General features: G+C 36.8%; 1 long non-coding RNA gene across 9 annotated transcripts in view; it reads left to right on the top strand.

Annotated features, from left to right (window-relative positions):
• LOC112644717 (uncharacterized) overlaps positions 1 to 19852 on the top strand; it is a 61303-nt gene that overhangs the window by 31930 nt on the left and 9521 nt on the right. The window contains exon 3 of one of the 9 annotated variants that reach the window (XR_007401064.1): positions 11739 to 11875. The exons of the other annotated variants lie outside the window; for them this stretch is intronic. This is a non-coding gene — a long non-coding RNA (uncharacterized LOC112644717). The remainder of the gene's footprint in view (positions 1 to 11738; positions 11876 to 19852) is intronic. 9 annotated transcript variants of the gene reach the window in all.

Here is a 19852-nt window from a genome sequence, read left to right as displayed (position 1 = left end):
CTGTTATCAGCAGACTGTTCTTTTCAGTTGTCTCTCCAAATCTGGCTATCACAGCCATGGTTGGATAATGATTCATTACATCCAACAATCTGATGGGAAGAGTGTTTAATGAAGAGAATTCTCACTAAAATTATAATTTCTTAGAAAGATCTAGGTTTAAAATCACAAGCCCTTGCAACTCTTCTAGGCATTTCATAGTGATATAATAGAGGATCTATGTTAACACCCTTCCTCAGGATCCTATATGACTTTAGAAGATCCATTGCGGTGTCTTTTGCTCTGTTATTAAAAGGATGAGAGGATTAAGAGCTTTGAGAGCAAAAAGAATTCATTCCTTAGTTAGATAGCCTTCTCTGAATTAGGGAATCAAGTGAATAGACAATGTGGGTTAATATATCATAGAAGTTACCTATTAGACAAACAATCTGTGAAAGTTAGTCAATGATTATGTTAAGAATTAGCCTCAAAGCCAGAAGGGTTAATTTGGGTGTACATAGCTACTAGGGAAGACAAAATTATACACAAAAGTTCACACGCATTTGTGAAATTTTAGCTAATTATTGGCAGTAGGAAGTCAAAAGCAGGCAAATAAAAGAAAATAACCTTCACAGAAGTCAATGGTTATAATTGGTCAAAATGTAAAATCATTCCTTGCAAATGACTGTTGACTATTCTTTTTTTCTTTTTTTTTTAATTCTTTAGTAGTTCACAATCCAATTTAGAAAATCCCAATATAACAATCAAAATGCAGGATGGAGTGAAGAGAGCCCTGATCCCAGTTAGGAGTCTAGGGTCCCAGTTCCATCCCTCTGAAAATCAGCAATGTGAGCCTGGGCAGGTGGAGCCACCTGGGCTTTCAAGACCTCTGTGTCCCCAACTGAGAAAAAAATGCTTTGGACTAGATGGGCCTGCCTTTCAATCTTTGTCATGCATGATTCCATATGAACTTTATATTCCCAAACTGCTCATTAGGTACTTATTTGCCATGGATGATAATAATCTGACTCAAATGACATGCAACAAGGAAAAATTAAACATTAACATGAGCTTTCCCTACTTTAAAAAATGAAATTATTTTTATGCAACTGATAAAGTTCTCTGCATTAAATATAATGTGAGTAGACTAATAGATCTCCACCCCTCCCCAGCTTGCAGATAGTCCTTAACCAATCAATCAGCTTGTCCTGCTGAAGGCAGTTGGGTTTAAGCAGCTTTAAACTTCCCCTGAAGCAATCTTGGTTTCAAAGCCACTATTCAGGCAGCCTTTGACATTTACATGTTTATTATGTGGGCAGGAAATATGATAAAGATTTTTCCAATTAGGCAACACATGAATGACACTGCATTTTGAGGCAGGTAGAATGGAGGGCTGATTCCATAAATGTAGTGAGAGAGGACAACAGGAATAATTGCTTAGGGGTGAAACGCCTTCTCCTCCATGACGCTGGGAAAGGTCACGTCCAAAGTGCTTTGCCATTATAGAATGATTGGAGTTAAATTAGCTTGATGCCGAAGTTCACAGTTAAAAGTTACTCTTTAAAAGACTCCCTCCGAACCCTCCTGCACTGTTGGTGGGAATGTGAACTGGTGCAGCCACTCTGGAAAACTGTGTGGAGGTTCCTCAAAGAGTTAAAAATAGATGTGCCCTATGACTTAGCAATTACACTGCTGGGGATTTACCCCAAAGATACAGATGCAGTGAAACACCGGAACACCTGCACCCCGATGTTTCTAGCAGCAATGTCCACAATAGCCAAACTGTGGAAGGAGCCTCAGTGTCCATCGAAAGATGAATGGATAAAGAAGCTGTGGTCTATGTATACAACGGAATATTACTCAGCTGTTAGAAACAACAAATACCCACCATTTGCTTCGACATGGATGGAACTGGAGGGCATTATGCTGAGTGAAATAAGTCAATCGGAGAAGGACAAACATTATATGCTCTCATTCATTTGGGGAATATAAAAAATAGTGAAAGGGAATAAAGGGGAAAGGAGAAAAAGTAAGTGGGAAATATCAGAAAGGAAGACAGAACATGAAAGACTCCTAACTCTGGGAAACGAACTAGGGGTGGTGGAAGGGGAGGTGGGCAGGGGGTGGGGGTGACTGCGTGACCGGCACTGAGGTGGGCACTTGACGGGATGAGCAGTGGGTGTTATTTTATATTTTGGCAAATTGAACACCAATAAAAAATAAATTTATTTAAATAAGCAAATAAATAAAAATAAAAGACTCCCTCCATCACACACATTCCCACCTACACTGAGTGCTTAGAGAAAGGGTATTATCAAGCTGATGGTGTGGAGGCTGAGAAAAATTAACTTTACAGGAAAAACTGCAGAATGTCCTCAATGTCCTCGGCAGGGGATCCCATATCAGAAAGATAACAGAGCCCACGCCCCTGGTAGAAAGTCCCATATTAGAATGAGAACAGAGCTCAATGCCCTTGAAAGCCCCACAACAGAATGTAAACAGAACTTGAGAAATTCCTCCACCCCTTCTGAAAATCCCCTAGACCAGCCTATAAAAAACCAGCTGTAACCCACCTTGGGGTCCAAGTCCCTGCTCCGCTGTGTCGGGTATACTTGGACCCAAGCTCGAGCTTGTAAATAAACCCTCGTGTGTTTGCATCGGTGTCGGCTCCTTGGTGGTTTCTTGGATTCGCAATCTTGGGCACAACAATGGAATATTTTCAGGAAAGCTTTTCTTAAGGAAGAGATAGGTGCAGAAGCTGGCTAGCAAAAGGATTCCATCTGTACTACGCTATACAATATCAGAAGATATTATTTAATTTTTAATGTTTTAAAGATTTTATTTATTTGAGAGTGGTGGGGGTGGGAAGAGCACAAGCAAGGGGAGCAGCAGAGGAAAAAGGAGGAGCAGACTCCTTGCTGAGCAGAGAGCCCAATGCAGCGCTCCATCCATACCCTAGAATCATGACCTGAGTGGAAGGCAGATGCTTAACTGACTGAGACACCCAGGCACCCTTAAGAGATTATTTTAAATAATACTTCATCAGATATTTATTGAACTTCTATAATTTTGCAGGCACTGTGCTGTGGAGTTATTTATAAGGGCCAGAAAATGCTAGAATAGCTCATTTAGGGCAATTGCAACATACCAGAGAAATAATGGTTGGGTAAATGTTCTTGACTTTTAAGACATTGGTTTGTATGGAAGGCAGGGGTTAGACCTAATGACCTTAGCAATTTGTTTCCATATAATTATGAGATTTTTTTCCAAGTTGTGGTTTCTATGATAGTTGTGTTTCTATGGTAATTATTTGGGGGAAAAAAAAGTCCCCATTGCAGTTCACAATGGTTGAATGAGCACTTAAAATATTTCCTTACTGGAAAGGAACAAGAAATGCAGACAGACAAGACGGACTCAAGATTGGTCCCTCTGATGTATCTTCCCTATACCTTGGTCCTTCTAATCCTTATTCCACAGAGCCAGACAAATCCTTTTGAAACACAAATCTGGCTGTCAACTTGCTGCTAAAACCTGGTGAGTGGCTCTCCAATTGTACCTTGGGTGCTTAAATTGAAGCTTCTTATCATGGAGTGTTAAATTTGCTTCATGGTATAGGTCTTACCTCCTTGCTCACTGCTCACTCCACTGCCCATAAATGCTGATCTTCATCACATGACATTATTTCCCTGAACAGAACTTGCTCTCTTCCTTTTGCATATTAGAATATACTATTAGACTATTTTTCTCTATTTGTAAAGCTCTCTATCTCTGTTTTTTTCTTTTCTTTATTCTTTTTCTTTTCCTCCCCACCTTCCCTCTTTCCTTTATTTGGTCAATTGCTACTTCAGGTCCTAGCATTACTAGGACTTTATTCCAGGAAACCTTCTAAGACCTCTTAAGATTGTTGGGGCTTTTAGCACACTAGAGTATCTGTGAATCAGTCACATCCACTGGGGCACTATGGGACTGAGCTTTGCTAGCATTATGTCTCCAGAAACTAGAATAGTACATGGATGGCTTCAATGGGTGAACCAATCAATAATTATTAATTACACCAGTGAACACTTATCATGGTGCTAGGGAATGATGCAAGAAAGCATTCCTCTAAGCATGAACACATTTAACAGAGTTTTATTTTTTATCTTTTGAAAGATTTTTATTTATTTATTCATGAGAGACAGAGAGAGAGGCAGAGACATAGGCAGAGGGAGAAGCATGCTCCCTGCGGGGAGCCAATTGTGGGCCTTGATCCCAGGACTGGCAATCATACCCTGAGCAGGAGGCAGACACTCAACCACTGAGCCACCCAGGTGTCCCACATTTAACAGAGATTTAAAAAATTTGTTATGAAAGCAGAGCACACTAAATTCAGAAGCCTAAAGTTTGCTCAAGAGAGCTGTAAGCAACAAACTATGGAATGATTTAGAATCTCGCACAGTAGCACAGTGTATTGTCTACCACAAGTACGTAGCATATGCCCCCTTGAGAAACACGACTATAAAAAGTAACTGCTTCCATTTTTAGCCTCTCCCTTCAGTCCAGTGTGCTGCCAGGTACATGCTGCCTCTTGCTCTACAGCCTGACTGGATTGACTGACATCCTCTATATCACATTTCATTCCCTTGGTTATTTACATAATCCTCCTGGCTGTGCCTGTCAATTTACAGGCCCAAAGGAATCCCATTGTAGGCACACTAAGTCATATACTTGGCTGCATCGTACAAATGCGTTTTACCTGGATTTATGCCTGTCAGTGCAAACCCCCAGGTGAGGATAATTTCATTTTATTTATCACAAAGTGCTCCTAGAGACAGCGCCGGGGGTGGTGGGGAGATACCTGAGGTATAGGGAAATTGTACCTGCTAAACCTAATCACCCTTGATAACTTGTCTTCTTTCCAGTTCTTGGACTCTAGAAATGTTTTACCATGCAAGGTATTTAAACCTGTATTGCAAAAAATATAGTTCCAGTGCCAAACCCCTTTGGAAATCTCAGACTTGTGTCAACTATCCTACCATGATCATTTTTTTTCTACCGTGATCATTTTTGAAATATTAACCTTGAGAGGAAAGATGGTTCATTTTTCTTTTTTTTTCTTTTTTTTTTTTTTAGATGGTTCATTTTTCCTCTCAAATTATGGTCTTTGTTAGATCCCTAAGTACTTTGAAGGGTGAGCTAGGCCACCATATTAACGTTTTAAAATATACAAAATGAAAATTCATAGATACTACCGGAAGGAAATTGAGAAAGAACTAATTTTATGAGTAGAAAGGTACAGAGTAAATCTTATCTGCAAGCAATAAAATAGGAGGGTGCCCATAGTTCATTTATAAGTTTAAGACCAATAAAACAACATGGTACTAAAGCACTGGAATGTCTGCAAGTGCCAGAAGAACTGAGTACCATTTCCCTGACGTATTTTAGGTGAATTTTCTGATACCACACTGAAGAAAGGTAAGAGTGGTATTTGAGTACTTGGTGTGATCCCACAAGAGTCTTTTCACTTCTTGAACAGATGTATTGAAGCAGACTTCACAAAGATTTTGTTGAGTGCTTTAAAACATTCAGACTTTCCCATTTGTAGAACTGTGATCCTAGAAACAAATGATTGAGACTAATCAAAGAGCCATTATTTCCAATATGGTCTTCAAAGTCAAGAAATATTTAATGGAAAGTATTCATTATGCATTATACTCTCATTTGTTTTTCACATTATTAAAATATGCTAATTGATTAATTTCTTCAAGTTAAGTGAAGTCCTAGAGAAGTTCTGTTTCCAAAATTATCCAAATAAGCCTGAAACAGGAGTGCAAGAAGAACAGGAGGAGATTCACACGTACACAGAGTCTTGGGCATGTTGTTCTGATCTAGGAGTCAGGGCACATGATTTTCAGACTGGTTTTGACCTCTGACTATGTGATTTGGGGGGAGTTTGGCATTGCCTTTCTCTACACCAATGTTTTTCAAATTTAGAATCAACAGGAGAATTTGTTAAAACACAAATTGGTGCTCCCTACCCCCAGAGGTTCTAATTTAGTAGGCTGAATATGCCCCCAAGAATTTGCATCTCCTACCAAGTTCCCAGGTATTTCTAATGCTTCTGCTGTGAGGCAGGTTTTGAGGACCACAACAATGCACATATTTCTCAATCTGTTCCCCTTTCCTGAGGAGGGAAGCAGAAGGATGACAACGGAAGGCAGTGTGGCAAAATGTGTTATGGTCTTTAGATGACACTGTGGGAGAGGTGTGCTTTTATGGGCATGGAGGCAGGAAAGAATGGAAGCAGAAACACACTTGGGATCAAGTTCCCAACATTTTTAAAGATTTCATTAACAAGATGGGCCTAGCCCTTGGAAGCAAAGAACTCAGAGTAGTTTAGGGGAAGAGTAAAGAAAGTACCAGAAAACTCCAAGTATATTCTCTAGCTCTCCATCTTTGCCCTGGCTTATGCATCCTGGAGGGGAAAAAATGTGAAATTATACAGAAACACAAGAAGGCAAAGCTGGCCTGAAGTTATCCTGCTGGTAGGGATATGATCTTTCTCTACCTAAAAAGTGACAACTCTCAAAAACTTTCTGTTAGAAAAGAATAGGAAGACTGGATGTAATTTTTTTAAGTAAAGAGTAGGTATGAAAAATTATACATTATCTATAATTTTTAAAAAATTTAAACAGGAGTAGATACTCTTTGTGATACATATGGATAAATACATGTATATGGCTATATGCGGCATTATACATTGATGAAAAACATTTTCCAGTAGGAACACCAACATATGAAAAAAGATTTATTTAGCACATAAACTTGCAACAAATAGCGAAATAGGGCTTCCTTTGTATTTTCTGGAGCTCAAATCCCATTGTAACCATGGCCATAAAATAAAAACATGTGAAAATAATGTTTTTCAACACTGTAACTGATATATTACTTATTACAAGCAACACTACACACAATAAAATGCTAGTATAAAAATTGCCAGGTGTATTAACAAACTTCCTGCGATAAAATTTGTCTTGTAAAAGCTGTTTTCTTTTAAAGAGATGAGGCTGCATGCTTTTCTTATTTGCACATCATTCTCTGCATTGAACATGCCTTTGTTGCTGCAATTCATTGCCTCTTCATGGGGTTACAAGACAGTTCAGCATATTTATAGTGGCATGAATTACATTGCTGGAATAAGTATTACAATGCTCTTGTAATCATAGGACATCATGAACAGGAAAATAACGAGACATCTGCTTTCTCTGAAAGGAGTTACAGGAACACTAATTTTCAATGGGAGAAAGAACAATGTGTGAACTTAGAGCCAGTCCATGTCATTTACCATAAAAGTCATTCAAATTCACACCAAGTCAAGTTCAGACTCAAAGCTATCCGTATAGCTAAATATATTTTGCAAACAAAAAAGATTCAGTAAAATAAAGACTTGAAACTTTAATGATTAATGGACTCTGTATTTTGGACACTCACTGACTGTTCAGGGGTTGCAAAATTCATATAAAATATTCAGACAATGAATATTGTCCAGACGATAAAAGCTCATAGTATTATTCATTTTAAGCATATACTTTTAAAACAGCCGAACATTTTTTTTTTAAGATTTTATTTATTTATTCATGAGAGAGAGGGGGTGGGGGGGAGAGGGAGAGAGAGAGGGAGAGGCAGAAACACAGGCAGAGGGAGAAGCAGGCTCCGTGAAGGAACCTGACATGTAACTCAATCCCAGATCTCCAGGATCAGGCCCTGGGCTGAAGGTGGCACTAAACCACTGAGCCACCCGGGCTGCCCAGCCTAACAATTTATAAGGAAAATAATTTTTATGATTTTTATTTAAACATTTTGATCTCTTTCATCTCATTGAAGTGTTTTAAAAAAGTTACTTCAAGATGTTTATTTTAAGATTTTATTCATTTATTCATGAGAGACACAGGGAGAGAGGCAGAGACATAGGCATAGGCAGAAGTAGGCTCCCTGCAGGGAGCCCAATGTGGGACTCAGTCCCAGGACTCCAGGGTCAAGACTTGAGCCCAAGGCAGACACTCAACCACTGAGCCACCCAGGCATCCCTATTTCGAGATTTTTTTAAAAAGAAAACTGAAGTATAGATATTTTCAATGAATAAAATCATGAAAAATGAAAATATTCAATTTCTGAAATATTTATGAGGTGTACACATTTAACACATGCTTTTACATATGACATTCATGCAAATTTTTAAGACCAATTAAGCAAAAAAAAAAAAAAATCAGGAATCTGAATGATATTTATCCAGTTGTTTGGAGAAGAGAAGATTATTATTTTGCATTTTGTTTTCTTATAGAGAACATATAGCCAAGATTTTCATCCTGTTACTTAATGGTGACTAAGGTAGTATAAAACAACAGAATGGAACACGTTCTCAATAATTTTTCCCCATCAAAATAATAAATCTTATCTCTAAAAAGTTCTTCAGATGTATGGGATAGATATAAAAGTGGAGAAAAATAGTGCACCAAAACTCGCAGTAAACGTTGATTTTTCTTTAAATACTTGGTAAATCTTTGCAATCCTTACATTGTTCCAGGGACTAGGAAAGAGAATAGTTGAGGGTGGCTATTCAGAATTTTGTTCAAAATTTCATTTTCCAAGTTGCAACTGAAAAATAAAAGTAGTATAAGGAATCAAACCTGTCTTCTCCAAATCCTTCATCTAGATGGAAAGGCTACTTTCACTAACAAAAAAAAAAAAAGAAAAAAAAAAAAAAAAAGAACTGCATTAGCTCCTTTCTTCCTTGAAAGTTAAGAAGTCCTAAGTTAGAAGATGTGTAGGAAAAGTACCCTTTTTTTTTTTCTTAAAATGGAGGAAACATTTCCATTATTCATTTTTCAAATACGAAAAATGTGAATGTGGCTCTTACAGACAGAAGTCATTCTATGGAAAAATGATGGCCATGGAGTAAATTGTATTGGCAACTACTATTTCAGCAAAGTATACATCTATTACTCTACTAAATTTTTCATATAAATCTATATATTTTATTAAAATATGACTTTTTAAAATTTGATGGTTTACATCTTTATTTCAATATTCACTCTTAAAAGTTTGTTATATATTTAGGATTTTAAGATATCCAAAAGCCTATCTGATGCTTAGGAAACATACACTTGAAAATTGTTATTGTAGTTATGTAATTCAACCATCCTATCCACAACAGTAGCTACAGGCTACAGATGGCTACTGAGCACTTGAATCATGGCTAGTGTGACTGAAGAATCAGTGTTTTCATTTTACTTTAAAAAAAATGTTAAATATGCAGGGCACCCGGGTGACTCAGTTGGTTGAGCATCTGCCTTTGGCTCAGGTCGTGATCCCGGGGTCCTTGCATGCGGTCCTGTATCAGACTCCCCACCGGGGTGGGGGCAGATGTCTCTGCCTCTCTGTGTGTGTCTCTCATGATTAAATAAATAAATAAAATCTTTTTTAAAATGTTAAATATGCTTGGGACAGCTTTGTCAACTGTAAATTTTATGAAATCTCGATACAGATAAAGTATTTCTGGTGAAAATTAAATCCTTTGACCTGTGATTTAAGTGTCAAAAATACACTGGGTTTCAACTACAGTATGAAAAAAAAAGGGGAAAATAATATTTTTATTTTGCTTACATGTTGGGTTAATAATATTTAGGATATAGTATGTTAAATAAAACATACTACTGAACTTTATTTAATATCAGTTTTAATATTTTTATGTAGCTGCTAGAAATTTTTAAATTACAAACATGCCTTGCATTCTGTTTTTGATGGAATAGTGCTGACCTACATTATAAATAACAATTGAAACTTAATAGTCTTTGCAGTTTATAAAATATGTGGCCAATTATTACTACATGTAATTTTGAGCATATCCAATAAATATGTCACTAAGTATTACACATCTATTTTTTTAGTATATCCCTTTCATATAGCCACAACTAATCTAACCACATGGGGAATAAGTTTCTCCATGTGAGACCATTTCATTGTTAGTAAGTGTTCAAAGCCTATATAAGGTTATTTTGTTTTTTCAGTACACTCTATGCTAACATGGGACTTGAACTCACTACTCTCAAGATCAAGTGTTGTATGCTCTACCGACTGAGCCAGCTGGGTATTCCTAAGGTTAAGCTTTTTTAGTGAAAATGTGAATTTTTAAATTAAAGCACATTTGCTGGATCACACATACAGTTATAAATGTTGTTCACAACACCAGGTCTTTTAAGTAAAAAATCCAGCCTACACTCACCCACCAAGCAATGGCCCCGGCAAGTGCCTGCATTTGTTTAGAAAATGGATTTCCCTTCTAAATGGCACCAAGACAGTATCTAGATGAGCTAACTCTGTGGATTTGCATCAAGATGCAATATTGCAACATACAATATTGTAAAATACATTCTCAGAACACTGTTTTCTGCTCAAATCATCCAGGAAGAATGCACTGATATTTCCAGGTGAGATGCAGTAAGAATTCTGGCATCATCTTATATTTGCCATAGGTTTTATTATTTTCCCAACTTTCACATATATTTTATCAGTATTCTCAAAGGAGATGTGTAAAGATTAAAAGTATGTATTGTTCTCTTTTCACAGCCAACAAAATGGAATTGAATTTCCGTATTTTCCCCTTGACAATAAAATTAAAACTCCTGTAGCTCATGAGGCAGCTCCATAGAAATAAACACTAGAACTAAAAATGAATGTCACATTTATAGGCTAGGAACAAATTGTAATAAAAGGAAATAATTCAACCATAATATTAGTTTGTAAATTTCTTTTTTTTAAAGATTTTATTTATTTATTCATGAGAGATACAGAGAGAGAGGCAGAGACACAGGTAGAGGAAGAAGCAGGCTCCATGCAGGGAGCCCGACCTGGGACTCGATCCCAGGTCTCCAGGATCACGCCCAGGATCACACTACACCGCTGGACCACCAGGGCTGCCCGGTTGTAAATTTCATTCAGAACTTTGATTTCTAATAAAAATACTTCATCATATTTGTTAGTTAATTTATAGGTTTTTAAAAAGCCAAAAATAAATGGCAATGTGGTATCTCCCCCAATCTAATTTATTATAATTTCAGTTTTGTACAAGTTATATAACGGAGGAGCCTATGACAAAAACTTCTCCCTTGAAAATATTCTGACAAAAATAACTACCTTTGAGAAACAAGTTGACATCAGAGTCAATTAAAATCTACTTTTAGCTAATCATAAACAGTTTTCATACTCTGTATTTTATATAAAGATAAGAAAAAAACAACTTAGCTAATACTTTTATGAATCTACAGGACTCTGAGGAGAATATCTTTAAGATAATTCCTTAATATCCCTTTTGAAAGAGTATTAGTAGTTTCTTATTCAATGTAGATTTCTTAAGTAGCTGACATTTATTTTGTTTCCTTACCACCTGATCTTGGTACCTTAAAACCTGTTTTTCATTTGTTTTACATTTATTCATGTCCTAATGGCTCCTTGTGATTTGCAACTAGAATTTTCTTAAGGAGTGGGTTTTAGATCTTTCTACATATACAGTGAATATTGTTGGAACCTATGTGTTTTAAAAACTTCAATTTGTTAAACATTAATGACCCATTCAGATTGATTATATTCTTACTGTTTTTAACCATTGAATTAGAGGCTTCGAGTTTACATGAATACAAGAAATACTGTGTATACACAATTATACCAAATATTGTACCTCTCTTTTGATGTTTTTATGAATAGCTTATTTGTTCATTAAATTTCAGACCAGGACTAAACCACATAGATTTTGAAGAGTGTAATGTATAACCTTTATAGCAAAAGTTGGCCTTGCAAAGTATACTCAAAAGCAAAGTTTCCTTTTGGAATACCACACCACCAACTCCTGGATTATCAGTTAGAGGTAACATTGTATATTTATTTAACAATATACACAACGTTGTATATTTATTTAATTCTCATGTTTATCAAGCCATTGTGGTCATCAAAAGAAATTATTCAGGCACTTGCTTTCTTTGGGCAAATACTTTTTTTGATTTGAAGGAGGATTTTTTGTAAAACATGACAAAAAGAGAATTTATTTTAAAAGTAAAAGCATGGATTTACCCAAAGCCATCAACATTTGTCATTCTGTGAATCATGTAATGAACATTGTCATTTTGACATGTGAAACATGTCTCTTCTTCCATCACCTTTGAATTAATTGGATTGTAAGGAGCAGGGTAAGGCAAGGAGAGATGGTGGGTGGAATGAGCATTGACTCCATTGCTATTTGTATCACTGGAACATTTGAAGTCAGGTAGATATTAACCTAATAAGGGAAGCCCCACTGGCTTTCTGTCTCCTCCAGACATAAAACAACATAATTGTGTCTGTGCCTCTCTTTTCAATTGTTCTACTATAACACAGATTGAGAACTAACTACAGATTCTAATTAACTCATATTAGACTGATGAGAGAGATGATAAGTACTACAACGTGAAGATTAGGAAATTAATCCTAACTTTAAACCTCAAAGACATTGGGTACAAAGGAAATAAATGCTAAGGGGGAAAATTAGGCCACTAACTACTTCAAAGATGTTGGAAGTTAGTGCTAACTAAGCAGTGGCTTTAACCCATTTGAATGCAAGTTCCTGACTTTCTACTAGGAAGGATTTCAGTGCCTAAAGGAGAATAACCTGAGTTTCAAAATGGCATCAAGCCTTTTCTTGCACTTCTTGAGCTTGATTCTGTATTTATCATTAGCTCAAGGATGGGAAGGATGGAAGTAATGGGGATAGAAAACAAATGATTTAAAAATAATTCATTGATTTAAAAACTTGTTCAGCAGTTTTTTTAAAATATAGAAAATTTAGAAAGACTAGGTATTATAACATACATTACAGACATTTGTAAAAGACACATAATGAGCACTTTTATTCTAATATTGTTTGAGGAAACCATTTATTAATTATACATGTTCATTAATGAAATTCCTGATTGAAAATGTGCACACTTTCTGTTTCTGACAGTTTACAGCTTATTAAAAATGTTACTTTCATGCTGTTGTTTCTAATGTCCACTAATTTCCCTGAATTCTCAATTGTTTACCCTGGAAATAAGCTCAGAAGACATTCGGTTGGCCAACAGACACATTAAAAGATATTCATCATCACTCACTATCAGGGAAATGCAAATCAAAGCATCAATAAGATACCACCTCACACCTGTCAGAACAGCTAAAATCACAAGAAACAACAGTGTTGGGAAGGATGTAGGGGGGAAAGGAACACTCTTGTACTATTGATGGGAAGGCAAACTGGTACAGCCACTGTGGAAAACAGTATGGAGTTTCCTCAAAAAGTTAAAAAGTAGAACTACCCTACGATCCAGCAGTCACACTCCTGGGTATTTCCCCAAAGAATACAAAAACACTAATTCAGAGGGCTACATGCACCCCATGTCTATAGCAACATTTATAATAATCAAGTTTCAAGTATTACTGAGTCATCAAAAAGAACGACCTCTTACCATTTATAAATTACATGAAGTGGAGCTTAAGAGTACAATGCTAAGTGAAATAAGTCAGAGAAAGACAAATACCATCTGATTTCACTCATATGAGGAATTTAGGAAACAAAAACAAGCAAAGAGGAAAAAAAGAGAGAGAGGCAGACAAACCAAGAAATAGACTCTTCACTATAGAGAACAAAATGATGGTTATCAGAGGGGAGGTGAATGACGGATGGGTGAAATAGGTGATGGGGATTAAGAGTGCACTTGTTTTGTTTTTGTTTTTGTTTCTTAAAGATTTTCTTTATTCATGAGAGACACAGAAAGAGAGGCAGAGACACAGGCAAGGGGAGAAGCAGGCTCTCTGGGGGGAGCCTGATGCAGGACTTGATCCCAGGACCCTGAAATCACAACCTGAGCCAAAGGCAGATGCTCAACCACTGAGCCACCCAGGTGCCCCAAGAGTGCACTTACTGTGATGAACACTGGGTGTTATATGGAAGTTATATGGATGTTATACGGAAGTTTTGAATCACTGTATTGTACAACTAATATAACACTGTATTTTAATTAACTGGAATTTAAAAAAAAAAAAAGAAAGAAAGTAGGCTTGCAGAGAAAGGCCATCTTTTCATGTTGCAAAGTTCTCCTACATCAGTCATGTTTGAAATCTTTATTACATGATAGAAGAGGAGTTAAGATGTCAGAGGAGTAGGAGGCCCTTGAGTTTGTCTCATCTCTGGAACACAGCTAGATAGTTATATGATAAGTTCATTTGTAAGTATGTTTGTAATTCTAATCAATGTAACAAATTTAAGGTAAAAAATAAAATAGGGGTACATGAATGGGTTAGGTGGCTAAACCAGCTCTTGATTTCAGCTTGGGTCCTGATCTCAGAATTGTGAGACTGAGCCTGGTGTCTGACTCTGGCAGAATCTGCTGAAGATTATTGCTCCCTCTCCCTCTGTCTCCCTCCTCCTCCTCCTCCTCCTCCTCCTCCTTCTTCTTCTTCTTCTCTCTCTATCTAATAAATAAATCATTTAAAATTTTTGAAAAAAAAAAATAGGGACGCCTAGGTGGCTCAGTGGTTGAGTGTTGCCTTCGGCTCAGAGTGTGATCCCAGGGTCCTGGTACTGAGTCCTGCATCAGGCTCCCCACAGGGAGCCTGCTTCTCCTTTTGCCTGTGTCTCTGCCACTCTCTCTGTGTCTCCCATGAATAAATAAATAAAATTTTTTCTTTTTTTTTAAGATTTTATTTATTTATTCATGGGAGACACAGAGAGAGAGAGAGGCAGAGACACAGGCAGAGAGAGAAGCAGGCTCCAGGCAGGGAGCCTGACGTGGGACTTGATCCCGGGTCTCCAGGATCACACCCTAGGCTGAAGGCAGTGCTAAACCGCTGAGCCACCTGGGCTGCACTAAAATCTTTTTTAAAAATTGAAAAATAAATAAATAAAACCCCACTGTAATAACAAAAGAAGTAGAATTTGACTAAAATTAAAAAAAAATCAAAACCACATCAAGGAAGAAAACTAAAATGAAACCCAGAGGACATAAAATCAAATATAAAACTTAGAGTTTTCTGTGAACTAAAGAAAAAAAGGAGATAAAATAGGCTACATGACTCTCATTATGTAAAAATTATGGACTCACACTAATTCCTCAGAAAAAAACAGTAGTTTCAAGAAATATATTCTTGGAAGTTTTTCAAAGAATATCGTGGCATACAAAGTAATAATCTCTTCCATAAGTCTGATATTTATAGTAGATATTCGGTACATTTATGAGAAAAATGTGGATTGATATTCCAAATACTAAAAAGATAATTTTGGTAAAGTCACTTAAGACAGTTTGTCCGTTCTCAATTATTAGGCCTTTTTGGTTGGTTTCAACCCCCTTCCCCCACTTCTCCAGGGGTAGGGAATGAAGTAGTGATGAGCTATAGACCCCCTCCAACATACCAGTGGGATATTCCAACAAAAGCAAGTGTCAGATACAAGTCTGCACACACAGATTTATTACCAACAAGGTAAGAAATATTCCAATAACCTATTCTTTAAACTAAATGAAACTCCAGCTCTATCCTACAGTCATTCACTAATACCTTGCATGAATGGTTCTCTGTAAGGAGGCCCATTTGACAAATCTTGAGAATCAGTTAGTCATCTAGCTGGGATGAGATGAGTTTTCTATATTGCCCTTGAGCATGGAAAATAACAGGAGTCCTAGGACTAGGGCACTGTTTTGAAGAACATTAGGGGGCTGGCTCATGAAGTTCTCATATCATCTTTACAATGGGAAAATTATTTCAGACATCTCTACCATTCTGTTGCCAATAGAGCTGGTGATAGTAGAAGACATTATTGTTACTGGAAGCAACATAACACTGATTAGCCACTTTGAAATACTATCTAATTATCCCAATTCAAATGTTCAAAAGTTAATAATCCATTCTAGCATGTAGATTATAGTTAATTTATCCTACTCATATATCATACTATCTATATTGAAGTATTTAAAAGAAACAGGCAACATAACAAGAATTGTTATAACCCACCCATGAGAAGATGCATGGCTTCCCACACATCTGTCTGTCTCAGCTCATTCTCTTGGATATTTGGCAACACAAACATTATTTTTTATTAATATATACAAAGTATTCCATTTGAAATAATAAATGAAAGTTCCCTTCCTTTTTAGTACCTTATGCATAATATTTTATATTTCAAATTATTTTGCATATATTATTTAATTTGTCTACCCAAACCTTGTAAATTGGAACACCATCGTGACTACTTTCTCTGTCATATAAAGGAAGTAGAAGGCCTCACCTTGATGAAGTGATGTATTCAGGGCCACACAGCAAACTTTGGCAGAGCTGACATTTCTAGTCTAATGGTTTTCCATTCAGTAATTTTGCTTAGTGATCTTTTGTGATGTAGTTCCTGCTATTTTTCCAGGAAAGCCTACAAGAGGAATGCATTGATATTGTCTTGCTGGTTTTACGTCATCTAATTATCGAATAAAATGATTTTGAAGCATCCTCTTTGGCTGGGTAGGAGGATGCTTTTAAGGTCCCTGATCATTCCTGAAAGAAAACAAAGAAAAGGAAAGAAAAGTTCTTCAATATGAAATTCAACTGTAAATTACTCTCTTCTTGTTTAGTGAAGCTTGAATGGAACTGATACTTCACAAAAATTAAAAAATATTTACCGCATTATAAGCCTAATTGAAAATATAAATAGACAGCTTTGTCCACTTATTTTGTATGTCAGAGTTAGAATATTGAGCATTTCAGACAAAATCTTCAAACTTATTGTTATTCTCTGGCTTATAATTATATTAAATTTCTCAATTTTATAACTCACTTCTTCTCTACTATCAATGCTTTCTTCAAAACAGAATTAGCTCCTCCTAAGGAAATAATATTGTTTCATGAGAAAAAGCATTAAATATGAGTCAGACAGAATGAGATTGCTTTGCCCCATGTTTACCATTTATTTGCTAATCGACATGGCCTCATTCCTAACTGCATTAATACTGGATACAAACTCCCGCAGAAGCAATAATATTAATGATAACCTCAAAGGGCCTTAGGGGAGTTTAGAACAGGAGGAAAATATGTCAGGGAGTTTTGTTTTCCTGGCAAACTCTTACTTCATGTCTCACAGGAGAATCCTCTTCTTTGAGCACCCAGCCGTGTGGCTAGCCTCTTATCTCACCTTATTGGCTTTGCTCTCCTTTGCTGGTCTATCACATTGACTCTGTGTCATGTCGGCCTAATTTGACAGCTCTCCCATAAAACAGGTGGCCCATGGAAAATGACAAATTTTTATGACTCTGAGTAGCTCTCCTCCAAGAGCAGTGCGTAGTGTACAGAGTAGATTCATTAAAAAGAAGTTTGTTGAATGAATAAGTGGTTGAATGAATGGAATGCCATGGAATGGAAGAAACAAACATTTACCCATTTGACTCTCAAGGTTGTTGTGAAGATGAAAACCGGTCATGTGCGTTGAACTTCTTGAACTTAAGCACTGCATGGTTTCCCTTAGCCTGCATAGCTCTAATAAATGCTTGGGGAGTTGAATTCAGCTAAACAAAAACTGAAGAGAAATCGATCCTGATGTTGTGCCTACCCACATGCAGTTGTCATTGCTGAGCTTTGCAGGTTACATCCAAGAGCCCTTGCATGAATTCGTCCAGCCTCCAGTTGGTAGGCCCTCCCTGGCACAGCCCTCCCTGAGGCTGAGAACTGGGGGTGTCTCAGACTGCCACAACATAAGGCAATATGACAGGTAGCCAAACGGGACACTGCTGGCTGCCTTGGGCTCCCTGAGATCTGTGCCTAACAAGGCAGACTTGTCACCCAGGGCCATTTGGAGGGGAAATGAAGCGAGGAACAAATGCTGGGCATCGGAGGCGCCAGGTCCTGACAGGCTAAAGTGTGACCTGCTGAATCCTAACCACCGCAGACATCTGGAGGGGAGCAAGTGGGCTGGGAGATGGCCAGGGGCAGGCAAGGCTGCAGGGGGCGGTGAGGGGGGGAGCGAGGTGCATGCAGGGCCCACAGAGAGCAGAGAAAAGAAAGGGCAAGTGAGATTACTGGTCATCTGGTGTCTTAGATCCCACGCAAAGCAAACTTCAAGCACAACAGCAAACACAACCTTTGAGTATTAGTGTCTCCAAAGAGTATTTACCAAGCACAGTCTGGCTTGATCTCCTGGACTTGGTTAAACATGCATTTTGTTAATATTGGATTCCTCACTTTCTTTTCTTTCTCTCTTTGTTATTGTTGTTATTATTGCTACTTTAAAATTTTTTTCTTTGAATGCCTCGCACGCATCTGACATGGAGGAAAATCAAGAAATAAAGGAAAAGTGGGGAAAGAAGAGAAAAACCCCACAGAACGTTTTAAAACAGCTTTGCTAATCCAAAAAATATGTGATTTAACATTCATCATCATCATATTCTTAAATATATTACGAAATACATCTGGTTTTAATCATTTTATTAAATTGAATAGATACATGTGATTCTACATGTGTTATTCTCCATTTTAAAACACTAATATTTAGGAATTAGTAGGCAATTCATTTCATTTACACCATTTTTATAAACTCCCTTAAAATGAAAGACAGGATCAACAGTAATATTAAAATATGTTTTATTTGGTGGCTAAAGTCAATCAGCATATCAAAGCATTTTGATAGATCATTATACTTTGTCATATGAAGAAGAAGTAGAAAAAGGGAAGTTATAAATGAGGTGAACATTTTTATATGCTTTTATTGTGGCTACTTCATCATGTTTTACCACAGTTCTTTGTTTCTATAAGCAGTACCCCAACTGAATCCAAGATCCAGGGAAATGGGAAAGATATTTTGTTCATCCTTGAATTTTCAGTGGCTAGCAAAATGCTTAGGGAAAAATAAGTTTTTAATTTAAAACATTTAATGGATGAAAAATTAATAGGAAAAAAAACTTCATACATACCACACTATTTGTCTTAACAATATGGTTTCAGAATGGTGGCAATTAAATTTTTTTAACACATAACACAGCTCTTCTTTTTCACATATTTAAACTACTTATGGATGCATAAAATATATGGAAAAGATAGATTTTTCTAATGGGTTCATCACTGGCAATGAATATTTAATTGATCACATTATATTTTCAGCTCTATGAGAATTATCAAGTAACAAAGCAGGGTACTTATGTGAACATCCTACAATAAATTGGAGAGTAAAAAGCACTCTATATGAAATATATAATGAACTTTTATCTCTTTATAGTACTTGGAAGATATGGAGCAATGAGGACACATTTTTCTCTTTTGAGACACACACTGTGATAGAAGATCTTTAATAAAAGTGATTTAATTTGACTTATGATAACTTTTGGAATGTAATTTATATAACAAAGTAGAAATTTTCACTCCTTTTGTTACCTCCATTTTATTTGTACATAGAAAAATCTTATTAATAGGGCAGATCAACTAATAAAACAATACATACCCAGAAAATCCAATTCATTACTTCTCCAAGACAGACCAGGATTCATCACTAGGGTAAAGCAATGACAGAATGGAAAAGTTTCTCTTCTATCCAGGCAGTACCTGCTAAGCCCCAACACCCTTAGCTGCACAGAACTCTGAAAAAAAGCTGTCTCTCCTCCCCCCACCAGATCCTGAGAAACCACTGCAAGACTAGTACATCCGTCATGAGCATCAGTCACCAAAGCAGCAACAGATCTTTGGAGAAAACTCGTTTCCTAGCCTAAGAGGGTGTGGTGGCCACAACAGAAAAGGGCATTTAAAATAGTTATGGTTAGATGTGACATAGAGCCATGTGATTCTTAAGCCTTCTAGACTTGAAGGATTTTTT

Source organism: Canis lupus, chromosome 1 (genome assembly GCF_003254725.2).
Source record: "Canis lupus dingo isolate Sandy chromosome 1, ASM325472v2, whole genome shotgun sequence".
Taxonomy (NCBI): Eukaryota; Metazoa; Chordata; class Mammalia; order Carnivora; family Canidae; genus Canis; species Canis lupus.
Note: the sequence above shows the minus strand (reverse complement) of the source record. Positions and strands in the feature narration are given on the sequence as shown.